Source organism: Hyla sarda, chromosome 4, assembly GCF_029499605.1.
Source record: "Hyla sarda isolate aHylSar1 chromosome 4, aHylSar1.hap1, whole genome shotgun sequence".
Classification (NCBI taxonomy): Eukaryota; Metazoa; Chordata; class Amphibia; order Anura; family Hylidae; genus Hyla; species Hyla sarda.
Window position 1 is genome coordinate 75,559,655 of NC_079192.1, and position 15,044 is coordinate 75,574,698.

Here is a 15,044-nt window from a genome sequence, read left to right on the forward strand (position 1 = left end):
AGACATTGCCATCTATAGGGACGACAATGTCCATGCGGTCCTAGCGCCAATGATTTAGTTGGCACTGGCCGCACTTGGAAGCTCCAGACAGTAGTTTCCCATCTGGAGCTTCGCAAGTATGAACCCAGCCTTACTAGGTAAGATAAAAATTCTGTTAATCACATAGGGGGAGATTTATCAAAACCTGTGCAGGGGAAGAGTGGTGCAGTTGCCCATGGCAACCAATCAGATGGCTTCTTTCATTTTCCACAGGCCTCTAAAGAGGCCTGTGGAAAATGAAAGAAGCAATCTGATTGGTTGCTATGGGCAACTGCACCACTCTTCCTCTGCACAGGTTTTGATAAATCTCCCCCATAGAGTACACATTGTTCGTAAGATCAACTACATTATTGTCATGTCAGTGCTCCCCTTTAGGCTAGGACCACTTGGTGATTGTGCTGCACAAGGGTTGTCACCCACCCTGACAGAACTCTCTGGTACAATGCGTTATGAGACCTGATGCTGAAGCAGAGAATCAGCTGGTGGGGATAATGGTGGATCACCGGTAACCCCTTATCTTAGTGCGCATTGTGTACAGCTCAGATGAGAATGCTACAAATATTCTGAGTTAGCTTTCTATGTGGTCAGCAAATTCACCGGCTCTCACAGAATTGCTTTTGTCGACAGATATTTCTGTGATATTCAGTGCATTTGCTAACCACATAAGAGGCAGACAGCCATAAGATGACCCTGTAGAGTTCCCCATTATCTGTAACCAGGATATCTAGAGAGGTTTGATATTGGGTCTATTGGGTATAGGAGAAGACATAGTCTACGATGGATTGGTATCAGACATCAGGAAACCAAGATGAAGAAAAGAGGTCAGAAGGGCAGAAGAGGTGACTTGCCATGATGTCTACTATATGTTATCAGATGTCTCCCTTACCAAAATGTCTTTGGGAAAAAGAGCGTAAAAGGGTTTTTCTTGGGGCCAAAAACAGCTACCAAAGTTTAGTGGGGTGGTGGTAGGGTGCACATAGCTTTTAAAGCAGATCACATTTAAAAGGGAACCTGTCATCACTTTTGTTACCAGAACCAGGAGCGATCAGGGTGGTCTCCGGTGGCCTGACATGCCAGCCCTTGATATATCTCTCCCTATACCAAAGCAGGAAGAGATCTATTGATCAAGCCTGGTGGGGTAGAGAGAAGATGGCAGGGCCGCCTTAATGACTCCTGGTTCAGGCAGCATGAAAGTGATGGCAGGTTCCCTTTAACGCCATACACATAAGATAGCTGTTGAACAAATGCTCTAAGCCCAACAGTTATCTCCATCCCCCACATACACATGCACGCTCAGTTGTATTCATGTGTTCAGAATAGAAAGAAAGGGGGTAAGCTGCTGCCAGACTACTCTGATGACATCTAATTTTTCTGTGAACAAAAGCATAGGGCTGACACATGTCTAATGTCTATGGCTGACTATATGTGAATCATTTTTTGGAATTGGGTTCAACATATCAGATCTTAACACCTAGTTGCTGCAGTGGCACAATCTGCAGTAAAATCTGCATGTTAGTTTGCGTTCTTACATGCATGCATTTAAAAAAAACGCCCCATAAAAATGCAAAAATCACAAATGGCCATGTGATGTTGCCAATAATCCTGAAAACATTGCACGGCAATTGGCGACTGCATAGGGACATGGTTTTGGTTACATGCGCTAACTGATATGTGGAAGTGCATCTTATAACATGCAGAATTTGCTGCAGAACTGCGGCTTGTGGTGAGATCTGCAGTGGAAACATTCCACTATGTCTGGACGTACATTATGGTGAAGCTTTGAGCTAAAGTCACTAAACAACAATATTTATTAAATGTATAATAGGTGAATTGATTGTAAATATAAAATAGGTGATTGCTAAAGTAACTGCCTCATATATTGTTCAATAAGTTATTACTTCTTTTGCACCTCTATTACTTCATATGTCTCCCAACATTTTGGATAGTCAAAGAGGCCACATACAGGAAGGGATTTCTCATTGTTTTTAGAGACTTTTGTGGTGAGCCATGGGGTGTGAAGGTGAGGTGTATGGGGCAGATGTTGTTGCCCAGGGGCAGGTGTTATTAACCCCTAAATGTTTATGATGCCGGGGCGTGGTTTTCCCAGTAACCACCCAAACGGTAGCACCATTATCCTAAGGTTGGGCAGGGTAATAATAGTCCAAGACCAGGTTAGGGTTAACGGTAGCTTTACTGAGGTAGACAGATGGAAATAGTCTTTACAGCTAGGCCAGGATCCCAGAGAGGTGGCCAGTAACACAGAAGGACCTCGCAGCTTGCTGGGACTTGTAGTGATTTTGACAGACTTTGGGACAGCAACACTGACTATAATAGACTTGACTATAGACTTGACTGGACTGTAGGTAGTGACTGCAGACATAGATGACTTGACTTACTGACATGTGGCTGTAGGTTAGACTTGAGATGTGCTGGACACTAGCTCTGAGACGTCTGGTCTGTATCTCAGCCGGAGTCATAAGAGAGAGAATGCAATGGTTCCCCTCTCATAAAGGGGGGCTGAACCAGAAGCCCACAGGTCAAGCTGCAGGTCACCTGGTTAGCTGGTGCTCTCTGGGCAAAAAACACATCATGTGAACACATTATCATGTGACTAAATCAAAGGTCCTTAAAGGTCTGTTATACATAACACTATACATAATATATAATACTATGAAGGAGACACTGCAGGAGAGCCCCTAGGACACATATATTTGGCGCATGAAATGTCACCAAAACACTTTTTTGTGACTTTTGGCTGTAAGCAAAAAGCTACAAATGATGTTGCAAAAGTCAATAGTAATAGCGAAAATGGATTTATCAAGTGTGAATGTTGCACAAAAAGTCGACTTAGACTGTCTGCCAAAAAGGTGGAATTCCTTTAATGTGTACAACAACTGCAGAAGTGGTACTCTGTCCAAGTAAAGAATGGTTCCACTTCTATGAGAAAGGTAATGGGTCTTGAAACTTCCCTTGTGAAAGACACTTCTGCCATAGAAATTGTACTGATGACTAATTTTGGGGGTCAGGACAGTTCAGGACAGGCAGTAAAAGCTAATGCTTCTCCCTATAATGTTTCATGTAGTAAAGCATTAGTCACTTTCTGCCATAAGACTATATAAGTTTTATTTAACACAAGAAATCTTCCATTGCAAATGATTATATGGAGCCGTTCTGGCCATCAATTGTAACATAAACATGTTTAGGCCTATGGAATGCACATCGAGAGCTCCCTGTGCCTTAGATCCTGTTGTAATATAAAAAGGGATAAAAAGATTAATGAGAAATACAATCTGCATTTAATTGTTAAGAAACTGCCGTAAGTTGTCCCCGCTTTACATAAAACAATATATATTCACAATTTGCAAGTACAAAAGGGATACTTATAGAGAAAGGATAATACGCACTCACCGCTAGGCTATGGCTGTCAATCCTAGGAGTCCGGGGACACGAGTGGAGTCGGCGTCTGCATGGAGCGCTCGGAGGCTACACCGGTTGTTTTGCGAGATCAACCCACTTCTGAGGCCGGAAGAAGTGGGTTGATCCAGCGAAACAACCGGTGTAGCCTCCGAGCGCTCCATGCAGACGCCGACTCCACTCGTGTCCCCGGACTCCTAGGATTGACAGCCATAGCCTAGCGGTGAGTGCGTATTATCCTTTCTCTATAATATGACTACGATACTGCAGCTTTTCTAAATATGCACCCTGCTGGTGGCGTTTTTACGTGAGTACCCCGGGCCGTCGTATCTGTATATACGATCCATAGGAGCCATAGAACAGGCTTAGATAACATTGCACACCTTGAGAGTGCCCCATCTGCCGTTTCTTCAGTATATTCGTACAAAAGGGATAACTCTCAGCTGTTTCCCACCAACCAGGATGGGGTCTGTTCTACAAAAGCATCCAAAACTGGACGTAAACATTGGATAAGCTGCCATCTGAATGTTCAGCCGCCGGCTGCTACTCTTATTAATATACACATATGCATGCTAAGCTTTATTTCTCATATGCTTTTTTGAGGAGGAACAATGAAAGGTGCCCTAGTGACAGTAAGTGCCCAACTATAACTATAGGGGGTACAGGGGTAGCAAAGGTACTCAGGCATCAGTATGGCATCTCTTCTCTGCCCTATTAGAAGATATCAGCATTAGAAGCAGCATATGGTGATTACTGCATTTGGGCACAAGACCGTCAAGTTACACCCGTTAGTGCCTTGTTATGCCAGTTGTTGTATCACAGCAGGTTCTCTTGGGTGTCAGTCTGAGCCTTTTTAAGTTTCACTCACTTTCCCTACAACTGCCCATCTTACCTACAATGGGGGAGATTTATCAGAACCTGTCCAGAGGAAAAGTTGCTGATTTGCCCATAGCAACCAATCAGATCGCTTCTTTCATTTTTAAGAGGCCTTTATCAAAAATTAAAGAAGCGATCTGCCAAGTGCCTGCGCCACATGCAGCTCATAACCATTGGTCGTAAAGGGGGAAGAGTTATCAAAGATTTTATTTTTCATCATAGGCCCTTTAGAAAATTTAAGAAACAATAAAAGTGATTACCATGGGAAAACTTTGCCATTTTTCATTTTCACCATTTTTTGGTATCCACCCATTGTCTGCACAACAGTCACAACAACAAGTCCCTCATAAGAACTGGGTACAAGGGAGAAGAATATCTGAACAGTTCTTCGCCAGAACACGAAGCTGGTTGTCCATTTTCTCTATGGCCTCTGTAATAAATGGTGGAGCTGAATCCTCCAGAGGGGCTACTCCATGCAAAAACTCTTCCCTCTGGATAGTAAATTGGGGTCTTTGTCAAGTGCCCAATATAGATTGACGTAACTTCACCCTGTACCAGTGTTTTTATAGAAAATGTAAGCCTCCTGTAACGCCATGGATACGTTCACACACTGGAGCTCGTTTGCTGTTTGTGTTTACCTCATTCTTTGTGCCTTGGGTGAATTACCGTATTTTTCGCCATATAAGATGCTCCGGCATATAAGACGCACCCAATTTTAAAGGTGGAAAATCTAGCAAAAAAAGATTCTGAACCAAATGCAATGTAAAATATAGGACAGTGATCTTCAGCCTGCGGACCTCCAGATGTTGCAAAACTACAACTCCCAGCATGCCCGGACAGCCAACGGCTGTCCGGACATGCCAGGAGTTGTAGTTTTGCAACATCTGGAGGTCTGCAGGTTGAAGACCACTGGTATAGGAGGTAATACTCACTTGTCCCCGCCGCTCCGGACCGTCACTGCTGCCCTGGATGTCGCCCTCCATCGCTGTCACTGCGTCCCCGGGATGCCCGGGATCCTTGCTCTCCGTCGCCGTCATCACGTCGCTATGACGACAAAGGAGAGCGCCAGCCATGCAGGGAATCCCGGCACGGAACAGTCATTTGCCGATCGGACACCGAGGAGGCAGGTAAGGTCCCTCCCGGTGTCCTGTAAGCTGTTCGGGACGCCACGATTTCACCGCGGTGGTCCCGAACAGCCCGACTGAGCATCCGGGTTACTTTCACTTTCGCTTCAAACGCAGTGGTCAGCTTTGATCGCCGCGTCTGAAGGGTTAATACAGGGCATCGCCGCGATCGGCGATGTCCTGTATTAGCCCGGGTCCCAGCCGCAGGGACCGCCGCGATAGGACAGGATTTTAGTGTGTATTTGCCCTATAAGACGCACCAACTTCCCTCCCCCCCCCCCCCCAGAAGAAAGAAAGAAAAAGTGCATCTTATACGGCGAAAAATACGGTACATGGTGAGCTGGTACACATGTTTTAGCAGGAGGTACCATATCTGGTTAAGACCAGTATATGGAGGGTTAATTTTCAATGTTTACCTATAGATTCCCCTAAGGGAAATTTCCAAAATACCCTACTTTCCCATATACTTTTATAAAAAAAAAACAAAAAAAAAAACATAAAGCTTTATTGATATTTATAGTAATCTACACACTATTTAAAATCAGATAGTGCTGAAAAGCCTTTTTTGTTTTTGTATTCTGTCCTCTTAGGGATCAGTCTATCATCATCACTTGTGAATTAGTGCAGGTCACACCCAGCACTATTACCGGGCTCAGCACTATTATTAAAAACTCCTACTCTGCCCCCCTCGACACGTTTCGCTACGTAAGTAGCTTTATCAAGAGGTGGTGGGCATCTATTTGTATTAAGGAGAAATTCAGCCACAATTAACTTAGCCCCTATCCACAGGATATGGAAAAGAAGGTAATAGAGGGGGGCCCGACCAATGGTTGCGGGGGTCCAGTCTTCAGAAGCCTCTCAGTGAGAAGCATGTTCTGCAGACAGCCCGCCCTCCCTTCATTCCTATGGAAGCACGAAAAGGTCCAATTACAGCACTCGGGCATAATCAGTGCTCCCATAGAAATTAATGGAGCGCGTGCCATCTACCAGTAGACATCATGTACTCCTTACTGAGAGGTGGGGTCCTGTTCCAGAGATCGTGGGGTCCCAGAAGTCAGACCCTCATGTGATCTGCTACCTATCCCCTGTTAGATACTCTAGAGAGAGTTCAGAGAAGATACTAAACTAGTACATGGATTGCAGGATAAAACTTACCAGGAAAGGTTAAAGGACCTTAACATGTATAGAAGAAAGACGAGACGGAGGGGATATGATAGAGACTTTTATATACATAAAGGGAATCAACGCGGTAAAGGAGGAGAGCATATTAAGGTTTCTGCAGTAATATGAGGAAGTATTACTTTACTGAGAGAGTAGTGGATGCATGGAATAGCCTTCCTGCAGAAGTGGTCGCTGAAAATACAGTGAAGGAGTTTAAACATGCATGGGATAAGCATAAGGCTATCCTTCATATAAGATAGGGATAAGCATAAGACTATCCTTCATATAAGATAGGGCCAGGGACTATTGATAGGATTCAGATGATTGGGCAGACTAGATGGGCCAAATGGTTCTTATCTGCCGACACATTCTACGTTTCTATGTTTCTGTGGATAGGGGATAAGTTTGTCGTGGCAGGTTGCCTTTAAGTTAGCCATACACAAAAGATAGCTGTTGAACAAATGCTCTATGCCCAACAGTTATCTCCATCCCCCCCCCCCCCCATACACATGCACGCTCAGTCGTATTCATGAGTTCAGAATAGAAAGAAAGGAGGTAAGCTGCTGCCAGATTTCTCTGATGACAGCAAATTTTCCTATAAATAAAAGCATAGGGCTGACACATGTCTAATATGTATAGCTGACTATATGTGAACAATTTTTGGGAATTGGGTTCAACATATCAGATCTTAAGACCTAGTTGTTGCAGTGGCACAATCTGCAGCAAAATCTGCATGTAAGTTTGCATTCCTACATACCGGTAAATGCATGCATTTAAAAAAACACCCCATACATTCACCAATGGCCATGTGATGTAGCCAATAATCCCGAAAACATTACACGGCAATTGGCGACTGCATGGGGACATGGTTTTGGTTACATGCGCTAACTGATATGTGGAAGTGCATCTTATAACATGCAGAATTTGCTGCAGAACTGCGGCTTGTGGTGAGATCTGCAGTGGAAACATTCCACTATGTCTGGACGTACATTATGGTGAAGCTTTGAGCCAAAGTCACTAAACAATAATATTTATTAAATGTATAATAGGTGAATTGATTGAAGTTATTACTTCTTTTGCACCTCTATTACTTCATATGTCTCCCAACATTTTGGATAGTCAAAGAGGCCACATACAGGAAGGAATTTCTCATTGTCTTTAGAGACTTTTTTTCCTATATATTTGGTGCATGAAATGTCGCCAAAACACATTTTTGGTGACTTTTGGCTGGAAGCAAAAAGCTACAAACAATGTTGCAAAAGTCAATAGTAATAGTGAAAATGGATTTATCAAGTGCGAATGTTGCACAAAAAGTCGACTTAGACTGTCTGCCAAAAAGGTGGAATTTCCTTTAAAGGGGTATTCCTCTGCCCCAGCGTTCAGAACATTTACCGTAGTTCAGAACACTGAATGTTGACTGCGGGGTCGTGACGTCACAACCACGCCCCCTCGGTGCAAGTCTATGGGAGGGGGCGTACGCCCCCTCCCATAGACTTGCATTGAGGGGGCGTGGCCATGACGTCAAGACCCCGCAGCCCACACCCAGTGTTCGGAACTAAATCTTCCGAATGCTGTGGCAGTGGAGTACCCCTTTAATGTGTACAACAACTGCAGAAGTAGTACTCTGTCCAAGTAAAGAATGGTTCCACTTCTATGAGAAAGGTAATGGGTCTTGAACCTCCCTGGTGAAAGATACTTCTGCCATAGAACAATTTTTCTATTAATTTTTCAATTACTGATGACTAATTTTGGGGGTCAGCACAGTCCAGCACAGGCAGTAAAAGGCTACTGCTTCCCCCTATAATGTTTCTTGTAGTAAAGCATTAGTCACTTTCTGCCACTACTACTAGGAGTGACTGACTGTCAATGGCAGGACATTTTAGGGGCACCACAATACCAAATTTACTTCTGCTATGTGCCTGAAAATGGTCCGGGCCAACAAGAAAACGAATGCCTGTCGGCAGATGAAACGATCCTCTCTACTGGTGTTATGCCTTGGCTGTCTGTAGCCTGGTCACCATGTGTGTGACTTCATGTAGTCACTGTTCCCAAAACCAAACAGCTTGGTCACAGCCTAGATGGTGGGCAACACATCAAAACGACCATCATATTTCAGTCCAAATATGGGCAACTGGGCAAAATGTCTATAGTAGTGGTATGGCTAGCAGTCAACGCTCTCTCTCACCATAAAATACAGGGGAGTATTCATCATTGTAGGTGTAAGTGAAACATTTTTTCTACACTTTTGTTTGTGTGCTGTAATGTGTAAGAGCACCAGATTTATTAAATGGTCGCAGAGCATTTGATACATTTTGTGCATAAACACATTTTCTGAAATTTACCTTTTCACATACACCAAAAAACTACTGGTGTAGTTTAGAGGCTTTTCGGTGGTTTTGCGCCTTTTATTGCACCTTTACACAAAAAGGCGCAGTTCATACAACCCGTCCATATCATGCGTAGTGCCAAAATCTGTGGATTACAACACAAAATCAGCAGAAATGTGTAAACCAAAAGGTGCAAAAAAGGACACTTGACCCAAAATAGTGCCAAATATAAATAATAAAAAAAAGGGTAAACAATGATAAATGCCGGCTACACTGCTGAAAATTAGCCTCCGAGAGCCTTTTTATAGGGCAGCATGGGAAGCACTTTTATACCCTCTAGTAAACAAGACTCTTTGTCTTATCAGACCCCACCTGTAATTATTTACGTTTCTCCCATAACTGCATGCAAAGTTTTGCAGACATAAGGCTTTTCTTTCTGGGTGCATTATGTTTTTGTCAGTCAGTGTACAAGGGCAGAACAGAGGATCATTGGCTAGCACGAATGTCCTGTCATCAAAGAATTCATGTTTTGTTTTTTTTTTGCATAGGTATCCTCCCACAATCCAAAACCATAATGGATTAAATCAGTTCTCATACAACGCATAGTGAAAGTATTCGGCCTCCTTGAACTTTTTGACCTTTTGCCACATTTCAGGCTTCAAACCTAAAGATATAAAACTGTAATTTTTTGTGAAGAATCAACAACAAGTGGGACACAATCATGAAGTGGAACGAAATTTATTGGATATTTCAAACTTTTTTAACAAATAAAAACTGAAAAAAGTTAATACTTTGTAGCGCCACCTTTTGCTGCGATTACAGTCGCTTGGGGTATGTCTCAGTTTATCAGTTTTGCACATCTAGAGACTGAAATTTTTGCCCATTCCTCCTTGCAAAACAGCTGGAGCTCAGTGAGGTTGGATGGAGAGAGTTTTTGAACAGCAGTTTTCAGTTCTTTTCACAGATTCTCGATTGGATTCAGGTCTGGACTTTGACTTGGCCATTCTAACACCTGGATATGTTTATTTGTGAACCATTCCATTGTAGATTTTGCTTTATGTTTTGGATCATTGTCTTGTTGGAAGACAAATCTCCGTCCCAGTCTCAGGTCTTTTACAGACTCCATCAGGTTTTCTTCCTGATTGGTCCTGTATTTGGCTCCATCCATCTTCCCATCAATTTTAACCATCTTCCCTGTCCCTGCTGAAGAAAAGCCCAAACCTCTTCCATAAAGGCCAGATTTGTGCAGGATACGACTGATTGTTGTCCTATGGACAGAGTCTCCCACCTCAGCTGTAGATCTCTGCAGTTCATCCTCATGAGCCTCTTGGCTGCATCTCTGATCAGCCTTCTCCTTATATGAGCTGAAAGTTTAGAGGGGCGGCCAGGTCTTCGTAGATTTGCAGTGGTCTGATACTCCTTCCATTTCAATATTATCGCTTGCACAGTGCTCCTTGGGATGTTTAAAGCTTGGGAAATCTTTTTGTATCCAAATCCGGCTTTAAACTTCTCCACAACAATATCTCAGACCTGCCTGGTGTGTTCCTTGTTCTTCATGATGCTCTCTGCGCTTTAAACGTTCCTCTGAGATTATCACAGTGCAGGTGCATTTATATGGAGACTTGATTACACACAGGTGGATTCTATTTATCATAATTAGTCATTTAGGTCAACATTGGATCATTCAGAGATCCTCACTGAACTTCTGGAGAGAGTTTGCTGCATTGAAAGTAAAGGAGCTGAATAATTTTGCACGCCAGTTTTTTATTTATTAACAAAGTTTTAAATATCCAATAAATGTCGTTCCACTTCATGATTGTGTCCCACTTGTTGTTGATTCTTCACAAAAAATTACAGTTTTATATCTTTATGTTTGAAGCCTGAAATGTGGCAAAAGGTCGAAAAGTTCAAGGGGGCCGAATACTTTCACTATGCACTGTATGTGTGTGTTGAAGTAAGATCTGCAGGAGAGCAGTTACAATCTGGGTACAAGATGTTGGTATATGTTGTCACCATATTATAGCAAATACATTTTAATATACCAATATGGTACTGGTTAGAGCCTGAGGTGACCTTGCCATCAAATGAAGAATTGTTCATTTGAGCATCTATTGGAATGTTCATGCCGTTTACACATCACAAATGGAATTACTCACAGTCAGGAAACTGGATTATCTGTTAAGCAAATATTCTTTGCAAAGTCCGATGATGAAAAGCTGTGTATGCCTGTATACTGGAGTAAACCCTAGCTTACATTAGAAGGCATAGGCTTTATGAATAGGTACAGGAAGCCAGCAAACAGCTGTTCTTTCTGATCCCCAACACACACACGTACACTCAGCTGAGCATGCATGTCTTCTCACTGGGGAAAGGTGAGTAAGCATCTGGCAGGAGATGTGGGCATGGTAAAATCCAAAAGCCAGATCCTTATCCCCTGACATCAAGAGGCCACTATACCCATTAGACTATCGACCAGTCCCATTGATTCAGCCGACACTCATCTAATGTGTATGGCCAACTTTAGTGTGGATTCCAGTGTCTCCAAAAAGAGCTGCCCTTCACATCTGACTGTTGTTAAACTGTTTTTCCAATAACAAAAGTAGCTTTGATAAGGTATGGACCACATACCGAGCTGTAAAGTACTGTCTCCTAATGGGCCATTTTAATAGAATCAATATTTTAGATGTCTTTTTATTTACCCATGGTATCCTCCAACATCTGCTGTGTAAGCGGGCTATTGCTCCCCCATAATTCCCAAGTGCTACTTTTCATGCATAAACAGCAGTACAGGGCACCTGAAAGCAGTGCTTGTACGTATGCAGAGGCAAATTTAAATAATATACCTGTTGTTTCAGGGAACCTATCAAGATAGGCTCTCCTGTGTGTACATGAGAAGCATCACTGATTTATTATATAATTTGTATATGGTTTTCTTCAAATTTTTAAAAAGCAAGCTCCACTGCGAGTTGTCCCTGAGTAAGTAGGTGTAATCCAGCCTCCATGATTGCTCCATACACTGCACACACAGAAGATGGGCTCCTGCTCTTCTATACCTTTACAGCACATCCTTACAGAATAATCAGCAGCATGGAGGACATTATAGAGCAGTCTTAGCCGTGAATCAAATACTGAGGTGAGAGATCTAACACTCACATTAAAGGAGAACTGCGGGGTACTTTTTTAAGTCCCCCCCCCCCCCCCCTTTTTTTTTTTTAATTCCCACTTTTTGCAGGCTGCAAAAATCTAACAAATAAAATTTAACTCACCTTCCTACGTTCCCTTGTTGCGGATATATTGGCATGCCATGCCATGGCATGCTGCTGGCTTCTTAGGCTTGAAACATCATAGTGCAGGCAGCATATCACCGAGCAGGGAGAAGTTGGTCCCGGGCTCCTTACATGACAGTGCGCTCAGCCTATCACCGGCCAAGGCGGGACATCGCTGTGGCCGGCGATATGCTGTCTGCACTGTCATGTTTTGAGCCTAAGAAGCCAGAAGCTTGCAGCACCGGAGGAACAGGACGCCAATATCTCCGCAATGGAGGAACATAGGAAAGTGAGTTAAAGTTTGTTTGTGGTCAGTGCTCACATGTAACCGTAAAGACTTACCCGCTTATACTTGACCAATTCCCTGCAAGGAAAACTATTAAACAACTGTACATAGTAATAATAGCAGTTGAATGTGCCCATAAACAGGGTTAGCCTTTAGAGGGCAAAAAACAAGACCGTGCAGGTTAATATATATTTATTGAAATTTACAGAACCAGATATCTGAACAGATCAGTAATTTCATGATACAGATTTGGTATGTAGGTAGAATAACCACCCGACTTCCACCTGCCTAGCTTCTGGAAGAAATGCGGGGAACCTTATGCCTAGAGGCTGCGGATGCAGCCCAGATTCAGAATGAATGCCCTGAAAATTCCCGAGGATTGCCCTCAAAAGTGCTGATCCGTGCGTATGTGAGATACAAACTGTGCTGTGGTTAAAACCAGTGATTCAAAAGGCAGTAAGAGTAACCATCAGCCTTGTGACTTAAGGTCATCCACAACTCAGATAGCACCGCCACCATTCACCGAGCATTCTGTGGGGAAAAAAAACTTAACCGAAGCCCCCTACCTACAAGTTTTGTGACTCTGACGCTGAGCTCAAGAAACTATCCCCCCACCTTAACTAAGATTTGCCTAGAGGCCTGGATTAGGTGCTGGTCCATGAAAATTCGCCCAGCCTAAGGAAGCCATAAAAGGCTAGGTACATGGCAGCCTTTATGACTAGACTAGGAACATGACCAAACGGACAGGTGTCCATGATATCTGACATGTCCCTTGATGTAGGTTGCCGGGAAGGACGATTGGGAGTGCTGCGCACCTAACTTCCCTAAAGAGCTGACTTGATAGCGTGAATAGACAGGATAGAATGTCTGTTTGAAGAGGATAATGAAATGAAAGGTTGTAAGCCCGATAAATATGTTTTTACTGTATTGTGAGACAGATGTAGTGCTGAGTGGAAAAACCCAATAAAAGATAGGATAGTGGTGGTGTCATAGAAAACGGAATATTGAAGAGCCGAAAAAAAGTTGTGTAAGAATTGATAGCTGTGTCGTAAGCTCTCTTGGTGCTAGGTGTGAGGGAATCTCTAATGAGGGTATTACGTACTTGAGTATAGTACTTCAAGCCATCATTAGTACATGCAGTGGCGGAACTGGAGTGCTGACGGAATCTGCATGTGACCAAACCTGCATTTAGACACACAAGAAACTTGACCACATGAAAGACCTTGACCATGATCTTCATGTTACCTGTAACCAGTACTAGGCTCGAGAAACTTACCTGAAGACTACCCGAACTGTACTGACAGCCATACCCTAAACTACAAATCAAATGGTCTCAGGAGTAATGGCCCACTGCGGGTGACCGATCAATGCATAACCATTGTGCTTGTAGACGGGCCAGTTCTATGTGTAGACATCCTGCCTGACGACGGTCAGGTCTATGAGAAAACATCATGCGTATCAACCTGACAGGTCTTACATACCCTCTACTACACTCGAATAAACCCCTTTCCTGGACTCTAACCACACCTTAAACTGCCGAGCTTCCGACTCAAAACTGGTCTCAGTTATGTAATACAACCAACCTCCTAAGCAGTACTTGAGAGCAATCAACGACTGAGTAGGACTGGAAATCTACACAGCCTGAGGATATGAATAATGACTTGATTACATGCACGTTGTGAGACGTGACTATTCGATCATGGCAATACCTTTAACATGCATTGCTCACCTAAGTAGCCCTATGCCAAAACCTCTCTACATACTACGTATTATAATGTATATTTATATACATTTAACAAAATTATTATTATTTATTTTTATATCCCAGTCAATTAACATCAAATAATACTTTAAGACTCCAGAAATAACTATTGAGGCTGACAACACACCTGCCATCCGGGACACGTCGTACTGCGCCCAACACCGCCACCTAGTGATGGCGTCCCAGTATGACAGCGAAGCAGAAACAGAACAGCCAAACACTGACACAACGCCCATAGTACGCCCAGTTACCGCCCCCCAAGCGCCGGTGAACCGATAAGTTGTGAACACAACAATCATTGGTGTAGTACAAAGACCCTGCAGTCCTTATCTTACTTACCACGCGGGCTGCAAGCCTGCCAACAAGCCATAAGATCACAGTCACAGCATGAAACCCCGGACCGTGCCGGACACATAGGCCCCCATCGCACCAACGATGCTGTGGGGAAAAAACACTAAGAAAACAAACGTATAACCATATCACTGGGAACAGGCACTTACCACCACTGTATATACTCAGCTTATACTCGAGTATATACGGTATATTACGAAGTTTAGTAGTATTGCTTTAATTCACTTGTACTATTGATTCATGCAAGGTTGAAATACCAGTGATTGTTCAATCAGGAAGACAAAAAGACTGAAACATTGCAGCACATGCATAACCAATAAAGCAGATTGCCTCTGCTGGACATTATAAAATGGGAACCAAATTTCTAAAGGTTTGCTGTTTTTTTTTTTTTTTTTTTTTTAACATGCATTATTTTAATCTTCTTTACCCTGATGGAAA